We start from the raw sequence: 18390 nt of genomic DNA, 5'->3' as shown, positions 1-18390 counted from the left end.
TTAGTAGTCATCAACTATATTCTCAATTGACACGAACTGTATTGCATAATAAAGATCAATCTGTTCTCTAACCATACTTAATAGTTTTATCGCGCAACAAGCATGATTGTTAAACTTAAATTAATGTTTGAATATCAGGTGATGCCATATAGCCTGTTTTACTTGAAATTTCCTATCGAAATGGCAATCAGGGATAATTCGGAAGCTATTTAAAGAATATATTTTTTCATTCTGTAAAAAAACTAAACCAGATCGGTCCACTAGAAGCTGAGAAAAACGTACCAAAACTAGGTACTGGTTTCAAGAGAACATCCACGTTCCCATCTTCCAACAGTGCAATATTTACTATATTCGCATCCACGATATGCAAAATACATATTCAAATATACCTTTTTGTATGGACGTAACTGCGACCAGTAATTTTTATGATATTTTGTAGCATTGTCCGAACGTTTTTGCTGTTCGCCCATTGTCGTTTGTTTTTTCGCTTTTCTCAGTGTTACTTATTGAGAAGTAACCTGCTTTGTGTTATAGTGCTTTTGTCTTCTCCTTCAGACTTATTAACTGATTGATTACCACGATAAAACACAGGTTTAGTAACCTATTTTCTTCCTTATCGACCTAATCATCTTTTCCTGCAGGCTATCACTCTAACAGCGTATAACGTGCTATAGTCTATGATATTGTCAAAGCTTTAGACCAGTGGATATTAAGTCTGGAGTGAATTTTTGTGTTTAAGAGCCCAAGAATAAACCCATACTTAAAGGCCCTTTTTGCCAACGAATGGCTTGGTTCTACAAAGATTCGAACCTATCACCACCCGCTTGACAAAACGGACTCTTCATTTTACCCTGAATATTCGAAAAAAAAATCACGAAGATGTTTCATTTTTCGACCATTTAGAGTAGGGTCCTCCCTTAATTAATTTTTTGAAATTCTACATCACCTCTATTCCGGAAATACCCATATTGGGTGGTATTTTCGTTGTTTTCCAGAAACTGAAAATGGTCATCTTCGAATTCAAAATGGTGTCCGGGGTCAATGCTTGGCTTTTATACATGATTTTGATTACGGAAATATCCATATGTAGTAATATTCGGTTATTTCGGCTGGTTCCCAGAAGTTGCCATCTTACAATTCAATTTCTGGCCCCTGAGCGTCATTCCGGTTTAAGGGACACCTATATTAGGAGTTATTTAGTCATTTTCGGCTGTTTTCCAAAAACCGGAAGTCACCTTCTTAGAATTCAGTGTCTGTGGTCGATTCTAGCTCCTGTGTATAATTCTAGCCCCGAAGATACTCATATTGGATGGAAATCGGCAATTTTTGGCTATTTTCTTGAAACCGGAAGTTGCCATCTTACAATTTTAAATGTTGCCTGAGGTCGATTTTGTGACCTCAGTGCAGTGCACGATTACGGACACACTCATATTGGGTGGTATTTGGTCATTTTCGGCTATTTTCCAGAAACCGGAAGTCACTATCTTGGATTTCACAATGGCATTTGGAGACAATTTCTGACCTTTGAGCGTCATTCTGGTTGAAGAAACACCCATTATGAGTAGTATTTGGTGATTTTTGGATGTGTTCCAGACACCGGAAGTCGCCATCCTACAATTCAAAATGTTGTGTAAGGTCGATTTGTGGCTTCAGTGCATCATGACGATTCCGAGAATACCCATTTGGGTGGTATTTGGTCATTTGCCGCTGTTTTTCAGAAACTAAGGAAACCATCTTGGATTTCAAAATGGTGTTTGGAGACATTGGAGACAGTTACCATCTTAATTTTAACAATGACGTCTGGAGTCGAGTTTTCGCTACTGTGTATCGACCCGATTATTTTAGACTGTTTTTTGGAAAAACTGGTTGAAATATCTGTTTAGTTTATATGGGAGACCTTCCTTCCCGTCAAACCACCATAGAAATTTGTGTTTTATTTGTATAAGATCCCTTCTATCCAGAAGTGGGAGAGGTCTCGAACCACCATGAACATATTTTCTGTTTCCAAAAACCTCTACATGCCAAAGTTGTCTCCATTTACTTGATTAGTTCTTGAGTTGTGAAGAAATTTGAGTTTCATTTGTATGTGCCCTTTCTTCCAGAAGAGGGAGGGGTGCCGAACCACCATGGAAATTGTTCTTACTCTTAACCTCAACATATCAAATTTGGTTCCATTTACTTGATTATTTCTCGAGATGTACAAAAATTTGTGTTTCATTTGTGTGGAACCTCTCCCTTTCAGAATAAGGAAATATATGTCGAAACATTATAAACATGTTTGTTACCCCTAGAAACATTTACCTGCCAAATTTAGTCCCAAGTATTTGGTTAGTTCTCGAGATGTGCAAAAATTTGTGTTTCATTTTTTTGGAACCCCTCCCTCACAGAAGAGGGAGGGATGCCGAACTATTACGGACATTCACATGTCAAATTTGGTTGTATTTGGTTGATTGGTTTTCGAGCTGTGCGAAATTTTTGTTTCATTTGTATGGGGCCCCTCCCTCCCAGAAGAAGTAAGGGTATCGAATCAATATGGACCAATGTGTCACTCCTAGAAACATCCACAAGCCAAATTTGATTCCATCTGCTTGGTTAGTTTTCGAGATGTGCAGAAATTTGTGTTTCATTTGTATGGGATCCCTCCCTTCCGGAAGAGGGAGAGGTCTTGAACTATCTTTGTCACCTTCTACTACTAGCTGATAAAAGGGTTAAGGTGCCAAATAGAAATCGATTTTTTTGAATTAAGATTATCAAGGAAGTGTTTTTTGTTTTACAAATAAAACAGGTTTATGTTGGGTGGTAAATAACTATATCTAATATCAGAGCCGGATTTACGATTGTGGGGGCCCGGGGCACAGTTTACAGTGGGGGCCCCAGAGTAAAACAAACCCGTTTTTTTATCGTACGAGTTAAAAACACTTATTTCTTAGTTATTATGGGATCCCTCCCTTCCGGAAGAGGGAGAGGTCTTGAACTATCTTTGTCACCTTCTACTACTAGCTGATAAAAGGGTTAAGGTGCCAAATAGAAATCGATTTTTTGAATTAAGATTATCAAGGAAGTGTTTTTTGTTTTACAAATAAAACAGGTTTATGTTGGGTGGTAAATAACTATATCTAATATCAGAGCCGGATTTACGATTGTGGGGGCCCTGGGCACAGTTTACAGTGGGGGCCCCAGAGTAAAACAAACCCGTTTTTTTATCGTACGAGTTAAAAACACTTATTTCTCATTGAAAAGTTACCAAAAATTTGCTAGAATTTTTTCTTACGAGTTTTTTTGCAGAGAACTTATTGATTGAATAATCAACATTCAGCTCCTTCAGAATATTGTACTCTCAACTTAACAATGCTAAGTTTGACAACCTTTCACTCTTCATAGTCGTACGCAACCTATTTTCAATCAGTTTCATCTTCGATAAAGACCTTTCTCCAGTTGCGTTCGAGATCATTAGGCTCAAATAAATAAATGTATGCAACTGCTCGAAATCCGGAATTTTTTTCTTGATAGGGGAGGAGTACCAGTTATGGCGATACCTAAAAAATGTACCAGTTATGGCATGAACCAGTTATGGCCTATGGAGTTTAAATGGAGTATTGCCATAACTGGTACCATTGCGCTTATGCGATATAGCCATAACTGGTGCACTTGCCATAACTGGCTCACCTACTCTATCTGAAAAATAAAAACCTACCGCAATTCGAAAAAAATGCGATCCGCAAGCAAAAATTTGCACACAATTTGAGAAAGACTGCGCAAATATAAGGCTACGCTGGCAATAATCTACAGAACCTAGGAAAAAACCTACACACTTCTGCAGGTCAATAAAATCTGCACACGGACTCTGAAAATCTGCATTTTGCAACGCAAATCTACTATCCCCGATTCGGATAGGTAAACTTATTTTCGGAATCAACAGCAATGTATTAAAAAAACTTGTGGATTATCTTCTTTCCTGCTTGATTTCCCATGCGCGCTGGTTCGATTCAAATGGTGTGTTAATGTGTGTCATTCCAAGAGAATCGAAGGTGAAATCTTATGGATGTGGTTGTGGTATTGGCGCACGCGAAAAAATAACACTGAAGGAAAGTTTCAGATTGAAATGGTCTGTTCAAATTTTCTTACTGTAAATTGAACTTTTGATTGAATCTCATTTTTGATAGAGAAAAGAACTTTTTCACGTTCTGTGGGGGCCCGGGGCCCGGGCCCCCTGAGCCCCCCCTTAAATCCGGCTCTGTCTAATATTATAGAATAAACTTTAAAAGGCCTAGTAAAATAAATGTCAGGTCCTATATTTCAGATTCAGCTAAGTCAATAGTATCTGCAAAAGTCTTAAATTTTAATTTGAATGAGGTTATCTCGTAATGTTGTTTGCAAAGCCACGACCGCAAATTTGACGTATAACTACATAAGGCTGTTTGCTACATGGCTTGCATTATTGCATGTAAGAACGATCGCAAGGGATAAATTCGAAGTAAACTGCTCCTTTTCAATAATTCTTTGAATCATAGTCGATAAGATTACGATGGATTATCTTGTATCAATATGTTTATGTCAATAACTTCCACTATTCATTTTTGGCAGTTATCCAGAAACCGGAAATTGTCATCTTGGATTTGACGTCAAAACCAACCAATAAATACCACCACGGTCATTTTCGTAAACCGGATATCACCATTTTGGATTTTGAAAAAAGCGCCTGGATTTGATTTCCGATCTCTTGGTATAATAGCGATCCCGGAATGTTCTTTCTGGCTATTTTCCAGCAATTCGACGCTGCAATTCCAACTTTTAAGCTGCCACCTCGGATTGAAAAATGTCGTCAGAGGTCGGCCACTGGCTATTATTATGATTCCAAAAATAAGCATACTGTGTGGTAATTGGTCAGGTCACCATCTTGGAATTAAAAATAGTATCTAGAGTTGATTTCAAGTCTCTGGGCATTATCTCGATCTCAAAAGAACCCATGTTGGGTGGTATTCGGTCATTTCCGGCTGTTTTTTTGTAAACTGGAGATTGACTCTATGAATTTCAATGTGGTGTCTGTAGCCGTTTTGGTCTCTGGGTATCATCATCACAAACCATAATAGTCGGTGTTTGATAATTTTCTGAAAGCGGATGTCGCCATCTTGGATTTCAAAATGGCGTCTAGATCTGATTTCCAGCCTTGGCACTGTTCTGGTTTGAGCAATATTTATATTGGGTGGTATTGGATCATTTTGGAACGTTTTCCAGAAACCGGAGAATGTCATCTTGACATCTTGGGTCGATTTCCGGCCTCTAGATATTACCTCGCTTTCGAAAATACCCTTATTGGCCTTCTTTCAGGTTCTTACTGGTCGATATCTGCGTTCAAAACATGTCTCGACATTTTTAATAGTTCAATAGTTCCCGTCATAACATTGCATGTTTGCCGCATACTGAAGGAGGCGTAAGTAATTTCCCAATCCACTGTTGCGAAAACGAAGATAATCTGTTGGAATCCAACATCATGAAAACACCCTTGAGACTTAAAACACCTTGCAATCAAATTGAATGTTGATAAAAATATAAAAATAACGATCTCTACTTTGCAATACAAAAAACAAACAAATTGATAAAGTTTTAGACGATTCAAAAATAATGAAGGTTGTTGCAAGTCCCCGTCCCCCTTTCAATATCACGGGATTCGTATTTGTACAAAATAACACAATGATCATCTTTGGTGTTTAGAAGTGATCAAGCTTGGCGTTTAGGAGTTTACGATGAATAACGATAGTAAAAAAAAACTTTGGAAGTGTGAGAGCTAAACTAAGCAAGTTTGCATACTTCGAATCTTTGCTTCTAGATATTTATTATCTGTGTCGTGAATTGTGAGCTCACACCTTTTATTAGGTAACAATGAAGTCGAAGATAGATTCTAGTTCTCCATTTATGCATTATATAATCTGTCCGAACACAGTAGATTTTTATTTTCGATATCAAATACTACTTTACTCTTATCCTTACACGTAAAAAATCTTCCAATAAGGAAAAAAACCTCTGTATTTCTAATTTCAATTGTCAATATTTCTTGCTGCATATGCATGATTGTGGCGGAATATGCATGCAACCAGTTTGAAATGCTATGCGGTGGGATTCGCTGTGTTTGTGGCTGATGACAAACGACTCGAAGCCATCTATGGTGGACGATGAAGTGCGAACAAATAACTGAAAGCTCATTAATTCGGCGCTAATATTTGTGAAAGTGGCCTAATGAGCAAATACTGGTTTAACAATGCTATACAGCAGAAAGTATGTTAGCACACGTTGTGAGTGTGGCTCCGAATAAATCTCCTCATATATGCCTGCACCCGATGATGCCATACACTGCAACGCGCTAAAAATTCTTCTGCATGGTCAACATGTACAGTATATTTCCATGCCAAATGCACTATAGGCCTTTTTCAAGTAGCTCGGGTTTGAATGGAACTTTGCTCACGTATTTGGCTTAGAAAACTGACTGTTTTCAAAGGGTTATGTAATTTTTCAGACCCAAAAGTTATTTTTCAAAAAAACGTGTGTATTTCAGCACACACATTATTGCAGCCTAGAAGCCTTTGATTACTTGAATTTGGTGAAATAACGAACTAATAATGGCTAATTAAAAGTATACACTGAGAAGGAATTCATGTTAAGGAAACATAAATTATAACAAACAGTAAATTTTTAAATCCTTATAGAACAAACTGAGTTTTCCTCCATTTTTTGTATGAAAGCTTTAAGTTTCAATTCAAATTTGATGAATTTCAATTTGGTAAAAATTTCAGGATGGACAAATTTTAAGAATAATCTTATTCTAAAGGTGATTTTTTTACTATCGGACACCGCAAGCGAGAACCATGTGAAAGCTTTACACCCCTCTTACCGAACGCAAAGTCACGCGCGAAACTGCAAGAAACATCCCAGCAACTAGCTGCTACCAGCTGTCTGCTCTGTTGTGCAGATCGTATCCACCAGCTGCGAGAGTAAGCAAAAATTAACTTGTCACAGTTCATTCACAGGCACAGAGGCCGGCTGGCTAACGCCGAGTACGCACACGAATGGAAAATTTTTCGATAGCTTTGAAGTCAATATTTCAAAACAAAATTAGTAAAAAGACATTATTGAGTTGTATGGAAAAAAAGTGTCACTTTGATTTTAATTAAAGAAAATTTTCAATGACTTATTCTTTGTTATAAAACTTTTTATTTTTACAACGACTTGACTAGGATATCAGTATTTTTTTGTATATATGCATGGAGAAGCATTATAAATGTTAATCAATGTGCAAAATAGTTCGCTATTTAACGAATCGGTTTGATCGGTATTCAGAAGAAACAAATCCAATTTAGGGGAACTGCTCCATTATTCATCTCATTAAGCCGATATTCACGAAGAGTGCACGGATTAAACACCAAATTTTCACGAAATTATTGAACAAATAAACTAAATATGCTTACGTCAAATAAATTTCTTTTTGAGCGTCTTAGTAGAATGGAATTGAAAATTGAGAATAGGATATGTTTCCATTTAATTCTACTACATATGCTTACGTGCTCTTATGGAATCGTTTAGCATTGTATATCTAGTAAAATTTATCCTTTAATATTATTCTGAATTTTATAAAACAAACCATTTTTCACAACGCTTCCATATCCATCTCAAAACTTGAATCTCTGCTCAATTATTCATCTCACGACGCTCCCATATTCATCACACTGATAATCATGAATGAATCGCCCTTATCTAGATATCCGCTGCAGTTGTTTACGTGCAAAATTTGTAACCTAGGTAACCACTACAGTGCTGTAGATTTATGTCAATTATGTCGGAATAATTCAACATTTTCAGTATGATTTTTTCGTATTAACAGAAACTGGTTTGGCAATTTTTGATTTTCTTCAACGCAGTGAAAACAGATGAAAATACATACAGTTGAAATTTAGGAATTGTAGAAATTCATCTCATATATTTCCGCTAATTCAAGCTTGTTTTAGGAAATTTGAGGTGGACGTTTCAAAGATTAAAGTATTCTAGGTGTAGTGAGTGATTTTGTTCAATGATTAAAATACAAAGTGGTCCGCTAGTGATGAAAAAAAACTTTGGTTGGCTGCTGAACGAGTCCCGTTGTAGCCGTATAGAACAATGCGCGGATTATGTTTTCTGAGGTACCGTGGAATGGGGTGAAATTGATCAGTGGGGTGAAATTGATCACCTGAAAATTCGTGATAAAAAATACTAATCAAAAGATATTGCTCTTACGACACTAGGCTATGTTAACGTGTCCTTTAACGCAATTTTTGCATGATTCACATACCTGTCAAAGTTAACCCTTGCATGCCCGGTGCAATTTTTCATATTTTCGAAAAATTCTTCAAACTCAGTCAAAATCCAATCAAGTTTGATCAAACAACTTTCCAAATAACAAAAAAAGGTATTGAATTTACTTAAAGTAATCTTAGTTGAGGGTTAATTACGTTGAATTTGAAGAAGTGAGTAAAGTTTGCTAAAAGCTCAAAAATGTAATTTTCAACAATGATCATTCCATATCATTAAAGAAATACTGATGAATTCGCAGGAAACCATAAAGATTTTAATTTCGGAGCTAGTTTTTGAGCTTTTGCAACAAACCGAATTGAAATCGGTCTAACGACGATCAAATAAGAGCAAATTTAGCAACAAGCAGCTCGCGAATCAATATAAACAAGTTTTAACCTGAAATATGGTTATTTTCGTTTCCAAACTAGCTGTAAATGATATTTTTCAGTACAGAAATCATCATATATCTTTAGCATATCGAAAAAAAAGCACATTGCCAAAAGAATGTAAGGATTTCAATGGAGATCAATTTCACCCCAATTTACCTCATAGTACCTTATAGAATTATCGAAATTATATCATGAAGTAGACGATAGAAATTTCACCAATAGCCATAGAGGTTTGATGAAGCACAGACCAGTACTTGTTTTAAAATTATACTATTTCGGGAAAAATGTACATGAAGCTAGTTAATTGAGAATTGCTATAAAAATTGATCAATTTCACCCCGTTCCATGGTATGTTATTGAATGTAATGAGTTTTCGAGTGCATATGCCCGACTATAATATCAAATTTAGTGCTTTTAAGTGAGTTTTGGAGGATAATACTTTATGAGGAATCTAAAGTGAACTAATAAGAATTCATTCCATGGATTTGCAGATTGGTTCAAGAAGAAAATATGCGCTTTTTCCTGTTTTCAATGGTGTTTCTATATTGTATGAGATAAATATATGAGCTCTTCAGTGTCTCCTCCAAAGTTGTTAGGCATCTAAAATACTATACTTTAACGTAATGTAGTGCACTATTAGATAATTTATTGAGCTCTCTAGTTAGAAAGGTAAATGCAAAAAAGTAGGGTTTCCAATATAAATTTTCATACAAATTTGAAATGCAATGCGCCAAGCGTAGACAAAATCAATCGACTTCCGGTAAGTTTAGGGTTGTTTGGGGCTTCAAAAGGAACCAAAAAAACTTGGTTCTGGGAAATCGATCACTTTGCCCCACCCCACAGTGGGGAATCGACGGCCATCAGCCAAAAAATTTTTTTTGTTAGCTGTTTCATGATATTTTTCCTTTATTGCTAAAACATTCAAGTGTCTGAATCCAAAATTTGGGCAAAATATCATGAAATCTGAATTTTTTATGACTTTTCAAATCTTGACGAACTGACGTTTTTTGTCTTTTTTTTTTTGAAAAAAAGTACATTACTTTGAAACGCTCTGTAGCTTCAATGATAGCTTCGATTTTTTTGACGTAAAAGGAAAAGTTGTTGTAAATATTGTGCAAAATAAACCCTTTTCATTGGATATTGGAAAATTTGGTCATAGTAGGTCTGACACTAGAAAAAATTAAAAAAAAACGTGATTTTTTGTAGAAAAGTAGCTTAAAAGTTTTGTTGCCGCAGTTTGCCACGGTTTTGACTACATTCAAAATTTAGGTGAAATACAAAGCTTTCAAATGCATACTGTCCGCTGTAGCGCAAAACTGCGCAAATTGTCACTTTAGTGAAGATAGCGATAGCAATTATTTTAGTTTTTATTTTTGAAGTTGAAACTTTATCCAGGATTAATTTTAATCATAACCATGATACCCTATTAATGAAAATGTTTGATATCGTACTTAATCCGTAAGTATAAAATATAAATTTGGGCAAAAATCACAAAATTTATCAATGAAAAGTTATAAATTAAGTGTTAAACAAGAAAACAGTAAACAAATCTTTATGATATTTTATTTATGTCAAACCTTCTCACTTTTTGCAAATTTAAAACAATATTAAAAACATTCAGCCCTTTTCAATTTATGATCATGAAATTCGCTAAACTGATTGAAGTGTCAAATACTAGCAGCAAATTCATACCATCAAACTCCGGCTAACAATAGCTCGTTTGAAAATTGCTTTTGCTTCGCACTCGTTTGCATACAAAAGTGAAGCACACGTTTTGCTTTATGAGAAAAAAAGTGGCCGAGCCACGCCACGACCCATTCAAAACGATCAATGGCTTGAACACAAACAGACCATCGAGCGCCTCCATTATGAAACATGCCCTTATATATGAATTTCTTTCAGCACACAGATTCTTCAGAATTGCCGTTGCCCCAATTCCCCAACTGCAACGGCGCAAAAGATGAAAAGATGATAGACGAAGCGTGATGAAGGTGAAATCTATAATCAAATTATTGAACCATTAACAAAATTATGACTGGCGAAAGGTAACCCCGTTCCAATAATTGTGACTATTATGTGCGTGTCGTGGCACTCTGGTTGTCACATTAACTCGGCCGATATAAGAAGGAATCATCATACTTTCGGTGCCTGGTCGTCAATTCATGACAAATTATTTTTAAACTGCTGAGATGTTAATAGCCATTACTGTCATTTGGGGTCGCACTTCTATTATGACAGCTATCCAAATGGATTTGCAAAGCTCAAATCGACTAAGTTGCCGAAGTATAAAACTAAATAATCATATTATTCTTAATCCATCGAACATAAAATATGAAAGGTATTTAATAATTCGAGTTTGTCGAATTGTTACGCTACTCTGCAAATTTTCTTATACACAGAAATAACCGGCTAGAAAATCTGGATTCATAGAATAATTAGGTCTCCGAAAGACGATGGTATGAATACTATAAATTTAGCGACATAAATTCGCACTCATCGATAGGTTCACAGTTTACAACGATGGAACATTTACAATGGATTTCATTCGGAAGAACTCCCATCTAATCATGACGGAAATAAATTTTGAATTTCCTTTAGAGCAACACAGTACCTATACAGTAACAACGCTATTTATAATCTAGCCTGTTAAATACGCAGTGCGCTAAAGGTGGATAAGCGGAAATCAAAGCGTACGGTAAGCAACTTAGTAGATACTTGAGTATGCTAACGATATATTGGTGCTGCAGTACAGATGAGATCCGTGCGGTCAGTTCACACGGGCAAGCAAGCCACACCAAACCGCAACCACTTAGCGTTAAAATTCAGTGGCTAAATGTAAGGCCAGCAACAGTGAAACCGTTTCTACTATACCGTGGATTCTCACCACTTGGAATGGAACCACACGATGTGCTGAAGAGAAGGCCCCAAGCCATTGTCGTTGGAACAACATTCAAATTAGCTGAATAAACTGACATCTAGCACAGTAAATTTCAGCGGAACCAATTACAGCGTATAGTGATAGCAATTTATTTCATCATGAAATCAAGTTTATTTTTACATAAAATAACTTGAACAGCATACAAGTAAACAGATTTTTTGTAAATAAAAAACAATTAAGTGTTCAAAATTAGGTTCAAAAGCCAAAAACTCTAACAAAAACCAAAAAATATTGCGTGCACGTCGACACGATTCAAACAAAACATATAATAAGTATCAACCATCTCGGTTGGAAGGTACTGTTGGTCTCACTGTTGGTGCGAAATATAATTTTGTTCGGTGTATGGCTCTTTTTTTTCTTTTTTGCAATGCCTCAATAATTCTAAGCAACTCATTCCTGCGTGCTTTTGCAACCAAAGTTTTTTGAAATACATATTTTGTATGCGTAGGTGTTCGATTTTTTTTGCATTCGGTAAAAATGGTTGTCTTTCGTAGCTGGCTCGTATCCATTGATGGAGCCAAGGCAGGGCACCACTGGTAAAACTGAATATTCAGAAGTGGTTCAATGGGACGAATGTCAGATGCTCGACTCAGTTTAACAAGCCAGGTTTAAACATATAATTTCCAAAAATTGTGTTGTTTCGGTACACTTCGGTTTCGGTTGAACGATGATTTCCAGGGTAATTAAAAAACGGTCTATAAGTTTACAAGTTCCTATCTCACACCTTCACGAGTCATACGATCACAATAGACTGCCAGCTGAAACACAACTGGTTGGTGTATCCTGAGCAATGTTGTCATCCGACAATATTGGCGCGTTAACCATATCACCTTTGCCAACCTGTTCACCAAGATGGTGCGGCACAAAACATCGTCTGTTCTCCATTTCAGGGGCGGCTGATCGACGTCCTGCTGCCAGCGTGGACCTCTGAACAATGCTGTCACGGTGGTTCTCCGGCGAGACTGGGGGCAGATTGAAAGACATTTGAGCAGCGGGGCGAAAACATACTTACTTTACGAACTAATTTCATTTTTGTCATATGACTTACATTTTAAGTTTAGTAAAGCGGGCAATGTGTGTAGTTTGCGAGAATGCGAAAATGAACGGGAGTAGAAGGTGTAACTTTAGGCTTAGAAAAAATTTCCTCGTCCAGACGGGACACGAACCCGCAATCTCCGTTGTCTCCGGCAAGGTGTTTTGGCCAATTAAACTGCTGGGAAAGGTATAACTCACCCTAAACCAAAGTCGAATCACCCTCTACTATTGTGTTCCCGTATCCCAGCACGCCACGCATTCGCTGAAGTGTCTCATCGCTTGCGTCGCTGTAGATATAATAAGTCGTTATACAGAGTGTGCGTGAAGAGACCACTCTCTCAGTTACAAAAATAAACTCCCACAGGGCAGTGTGTGCAGTTCATCGTGGCGTGCTGGGATACGGGAACACAATAGTAGAGGGTGATTCCACATTGGTCGAGACTAACGATAAGAAACTCGGATCATGTAACCGCAAGTCTCTTAATTTTTTAAAAGTACCCACATTCTTTCCGACTTATTCGCAAGGGATTCGCAAGTTCTAAATTGTTGCGCTGTAGGAGGTATACTGGAAGGGAGTATCGGTACATACGTACAGAGATAGTTACACCATCTACCAGAGCTGCGGCAATACACACGAGCTGGGCACAGCTTTCATTGTGATGGCCAAAATGTGGAGGCGCGTGATAGGGTGGTGGCCAATCAACAGCAGAATATGCTAGTTGAGGATCAGAGGCCGTTTCTTCAGTCATCATTACGTGCACAGCCTTCACCTAGGAAGTAACGATGACGATAAGGACGCCTTTCTCACGCAGCTGGAGTGTGCTGTCCAAAACATGACGTCAATATCGTTATCGGAGATCGCAACGCTTAGGTTGGTCAAGAGGAGGAGTTCAGACCGGTTATTGAAAAGTTCAACGCACACTGGCTCATGAAAGAAAAGGGCCTTCGACTCATTGACTTCGCCGCCTCCAAGAACATGGCCATACGTAGTACCAGTTTGCCTGCCATATGTGATCTGGAGCGACCTCGACTCCCCGAAGTCGTTACTGAGTACGCGCAAAGCTTTGAGGCAGCGTTGCCGAATGAAGAAGAGCTTATCGAATCCCATCTGGAGAGCTGTTGGGGTACTGTGAAAGCAGTCATCAACAACGCAGCGGAAGGTGCTGCTGGATGTAACGGCTGGCTCGACGAGGAGTGTCAAACGATTCTAGATGAGAAGAATGCAACGCGGGCATTGATGCTGCCGCAAAGGACCTGTCGTAACGTGAGTGGGGATCATCTGACTCCGTTGAACATTTTATGTATTGTGCCGTGTCAAATAAACGTTATATGAAAATAAGAAAAAAAAGATGAGTGGATACAAACAGAAAAAAAGATAGCAGACCTAACTTTAACTGGGACAAAAAGCGCCGCCTGGTAGAGCTAAAGTGTGGGAAAATGGAGCAGCTGCATCATGCACAAGATACGCGTAGATTCTATAAGAAACTAGACGCATCATGCGCAGACTTTTGCCGCGAGCTGAATTGTGTCGTGATAAAGTTTGAAGGAATTTTGGCGGATGAACGTGAGGGGATCGACAGGGGGAAGCAGCACTACAATGAACGCCTAAATACCGCAGAGTTAGGGGACCGATACGGTAGAAGGAACGACTTCGTCAGCTCAGTGGATGAGGGAGACGTAACGCCCCCCACGATAAGTGAAGTTAGGGATGCTATCAAGCAGCTCAAGAACAACCAATCAGCTGGAAAGGACGGCATCGCAGCGAAGCTTCGCAAGCTGTGCCCGGATAGGTTGGCTTTCTGTCTGCATCAGCTGATAGTCAGGAGTAGATAGAGGGAGTTATATTATCAACATTCAAGAGGGCAACAAGTTGCAATGTGAGAGCTACCGAGCGATCGCGATTCTCAACGCAGCCTACAAAGTGCTCTTCCAGATCACCTTTCGCCGTCTCTCACCGCTATCACGAAGGTTTGCTGGAAGTTATCAAGCCGGGTTTAAGAACTCCACAAGACGTTGAGGTCTGGTAAACTTCGCCTTTGTACCAAATGCTCCATGTACAAGACGCTTAGAAGACTGAAGACAACACAATTTGCAAATTTATTAAAAAAACATTCCAAATAAGTTTTCTTTCTGAATATATCGTTAGCAAAGTGACCTTTTACGTTACAAAACTCACTTTCAATATTTTGTGGCTTATCCTTTGTTTTGTAAAACCATATTCAATCTTCGTGGTATGTTTACCACCAGGTTTTCATGAGTGGAAACTGGACTAGCATTTCGCGCTGCATGTACGACGTTCAACAAGTCTGTTTCATTCTTCGGATGTTGCTTTGCAACGTAGAACTTAACAATCTTTCACTAAATATTGAAAGTAAGTTTTGTAACGTAAAAGGTCACTTTGCTAACGATATGTGGAGAAATAGGGCTTATTTGGAATATTTTTTTATATATATTTTAATAGTGTTTTTTTTTCGTCACCTTTAAAACGCTAACTCACGCAAACAACTTTCGGAATTACCGACACACAAAAATTCCAGTTATTTCTCCGTTCCTCTTTTAAAAAGAGTGCCTGTAGATCGTAATGATGTAACATAACATCATTTAACAACTAAAATCAGTGCGCAAATATGAAAAATTAACCAAGAGTATTTATTATTTTCGCCATGACTGTATATTGGGTAGTGATTAGTCATTTTAGGTAGTTTTTCAGGTAACGAAAGTAATCATCTTGAATTGCAAAATGGCACACCTATTGGGATGATTTTCGGCCTGAAGGTGTCGTTTATACCCGTATTGAATAGTATTTGTCGACAGATATTGGCATTTTAATGTTAACGTGCAAAAACGATGAAATTATTTAATTTTCGTATGTTCTAACACTTAAGCTGGACGTAGCTTTTTTTAGGTTTTTTACCGGCCCTTCCCCCTCCCCCATCGTAGCATTTCGTCACAAAGTAAGACCCCCTTCTGAATAATTACGTGACTTTTAACACTTTTCTTATCAAACTTTTCTTATCAAAAACACATCTTGTATCATAAATGAACAAGAAAAGACAAAAAAGTAACTAAAAAGATCCCTTAACAGACAAAACAGTGATAAAAAACGTTTAGAAAAAATAAGATATTTTTCATAGTATTATATTTGCTACGTAGTTTGGCTTTTAGCCCCACCTTCCCTCTCGTCACATTTCGTCACAAAACTGTAAACCCCCCTTCCCCCTCGAATGCTACGTTATTTATGAATGTTTCCTAACCTACATTAAAATAAAACAAAAGCCAAAAAGCTACCTAGTAACACAGTTTTAATCCATTAATGTTACACCCAAGAGGAAGCCCTCTATAATCAAACATATCAATTTTATTTTACTGTGTTATATGAGTATTAGTCAAGAGCCTTATTATCTCTTTGCATGACTGAGAACATATCCAAACCTCTGCATGAGTCCATCAGAAATATAAGAATGAATTGGGCTCTCTAGCTATACACACTAGTTTTTAATATAACATCCGAAAAAGCTGCGTTTTATGAAAAAAACGTGATTTTCAAAGCAATCCATTGAATGGTAATTCACTGTCTTTCAAAACATTCCAAGCGATTTTTTATCCTCCATTCTGCTGAATCGTTTCCAAATTCAAATTTTTATAAATTTTTATTTTTATAAAGTCATCCTTAGGAAGCCAGCAGACAAGCTGGCTCTAATTTCGAGATCCTTTGAGACAGAGAGCTAGTTGCAGAATGCTAGTTGATTAAAACGACGGTTTGCTAATTTTTAATTCAAACGAATTGAATCAAGCGGTAGTAAGATACCTACTGTGTGGAACAAAAACAGCAGAGCATATCATAATAAAAATGTTACCCGAAGCTACAGTAACCGCCACTGACTGTATTTTATGGATTGTCCTTTAGAGATTTCAGCAAACCATACAATGTCACATTTTTTTTAGATTTTCAAAGCATTTACGGGGGAGGGAGGGGGGTTCTGCGTTGGTTTCATCATTCTGTTACAAACGACTCCCCATTGACTGCCGGACCAAGCGGTTTGCGTCTCATTTTTCCTCCTTTCGTTCCAGAGCGCTATCGAAGGAATGCTGTCTAGATCAAACGAACTGCCGTACACTGCTTCTAGGGCGGGCTTTTAAAAACTCAAATTACAGGATAATACCGCTGCTCCCAGTGGAAATACCTATTCCGTGGCTTGAGGTGCGGTGTAAATTCTATGGTAAAACAAAGAGAATGTGTTATTGGAAAGTATATTGTTTGACCGGACCACTTCTGAAGCTACAAAGCGTGAGGACGATAAAAGAAAGTATAAAACAGTACCTTTAATGTGGTGAAATGGATAGAAAATGTTTTGATCCACTAGTGCAGAGTCTTGCTACTATCAATACTTTTTTCAACTTCACTTTACTGTGTACAGTTTGTGAAAATATTTCAATTACATACACTTACGGGTGTTGAAACGTTAGAAGCTATCAAATCAAATAAAATTATCACCAATTTTCAAAAAAATCGTGGCAATCCCCAATTGCCAATAAGTTAGCAATTGAGTTAGTTGTAAGATTATTCCCTTTTGACAAGTAGGGGTACTGGGGGTAAGCCCGGCCCCCTAAGGAAAATGATCCTATAGTAAGACTTGATGACAAATATTGTTATATTTCTTTTAAAGAATCATTGCCCAGATAGTTTTCAACAAGATATGAAGACTGTCAGTACTTTCAAACTGGTAACTGTTGTATAAGAAATAATGAAGTTTTGAAACTAAGATTAAAACGACGTTTAGCAACCAGTGCGGGTGAAACCGGCACCCTTTGGGGGTAACACTGGCACCTAAGTTTGTCCATGAATTTACTCGAAATAACTGAACCAATTTGAACTCGGAATCCGCCAAATGAGAGATCTTACATTTCTGTACGTTACTGTTGAATTTGGCTGTTGTCGGTTAGCTGGTTTTAGGGAGATTGCCGGAACAAGTTCCGGTGAACACTTGTGACTTGATTCAGTACATTCGACACCTCTAATAACCCTTGTAATCATTCATAAATCACAGAAGAGCTTGAGTGCAAGTCGTTTGTTTATTTTATTAGCAGCTAGATACCGATAAAAGATAAGAAATATGTGTCAGTAAAATCCAACTAATCTCAAATCATGACGGACGACAGCACACATTTTTTTAAAAAGAGTATTTCTACTAATGTATCGCTCCAATTTACCTCATATCGAATTCCTGTGATTGCTTACAATACAGGAAAAAAATTGTAGAGCAACGAAAAATTATTCTAGTCTTTCCAAATGAATAAAAGCTTAAGTTTCACTTACGAAAAACTACATCCGTTTACGCATCAGCTGCAGTAGCGTGTGTTTTGTCTATTATTTAGACGTTTGACGTTTCACGATGGCTTCTATGTGTCTTAAAATGTCTAAAATATTAAATATCAACACTTCACATATTCCAAAATACAGTTAATTAGCGTTTCCTAGTAAAATCCTAGGGGTGACGGTCTTACCCTCAGAGCCGGGCTTACCCCCAGTACCCCTTGGTTTACATCCCTTCGAATGATAAGTCTTAATTGCGAATCCTAACAATTGCAAATTACTAACAGTATTGAGAAGTCACTATTTGTGATTGGTCACACAAACTCATTATTTACTAATATTTATTATAAATACATAATCTGCTAACAAAGCCCCCTTTTAAAATAAATAAAAAA

The 18390-nt window shown here is 37.5% G+C and overlaps 1 protein-coding gene across 3 annotated transcripts in view; it reads right to left on the bottom strand.

The window, feature by feature from the left end:
• LOC129724439 (somatomedin-B and thrombospondin type-1 domain-containing protein-like) overlaps positions 1-18390 on the bottom strand; it is a 113616-nt gene that overhangs the window by 41301 nt on the left and 53925 nt on the right. The window lies entirely within an intron of this gene.

The sequence above is a fragment of the Wyeomyia smithii genome, chromosome 2, assembly GCF_029784165.1.
Source record: "Wyeomyia smithii strain HCP4-BCI-WySm-NY-G18 chromosome 2, ASM2978416v1, whole genome shotgun sequence".
Lineage (NCBI taxonomy): Eukaryota > Metazoa > Arthropoda > Insecta > Diptera > Culicidae > Wyeomyia > Wyeomyia smithii.
This window is presented reverse-complemented; position numbering and strand designations above follow the sequence as displayed.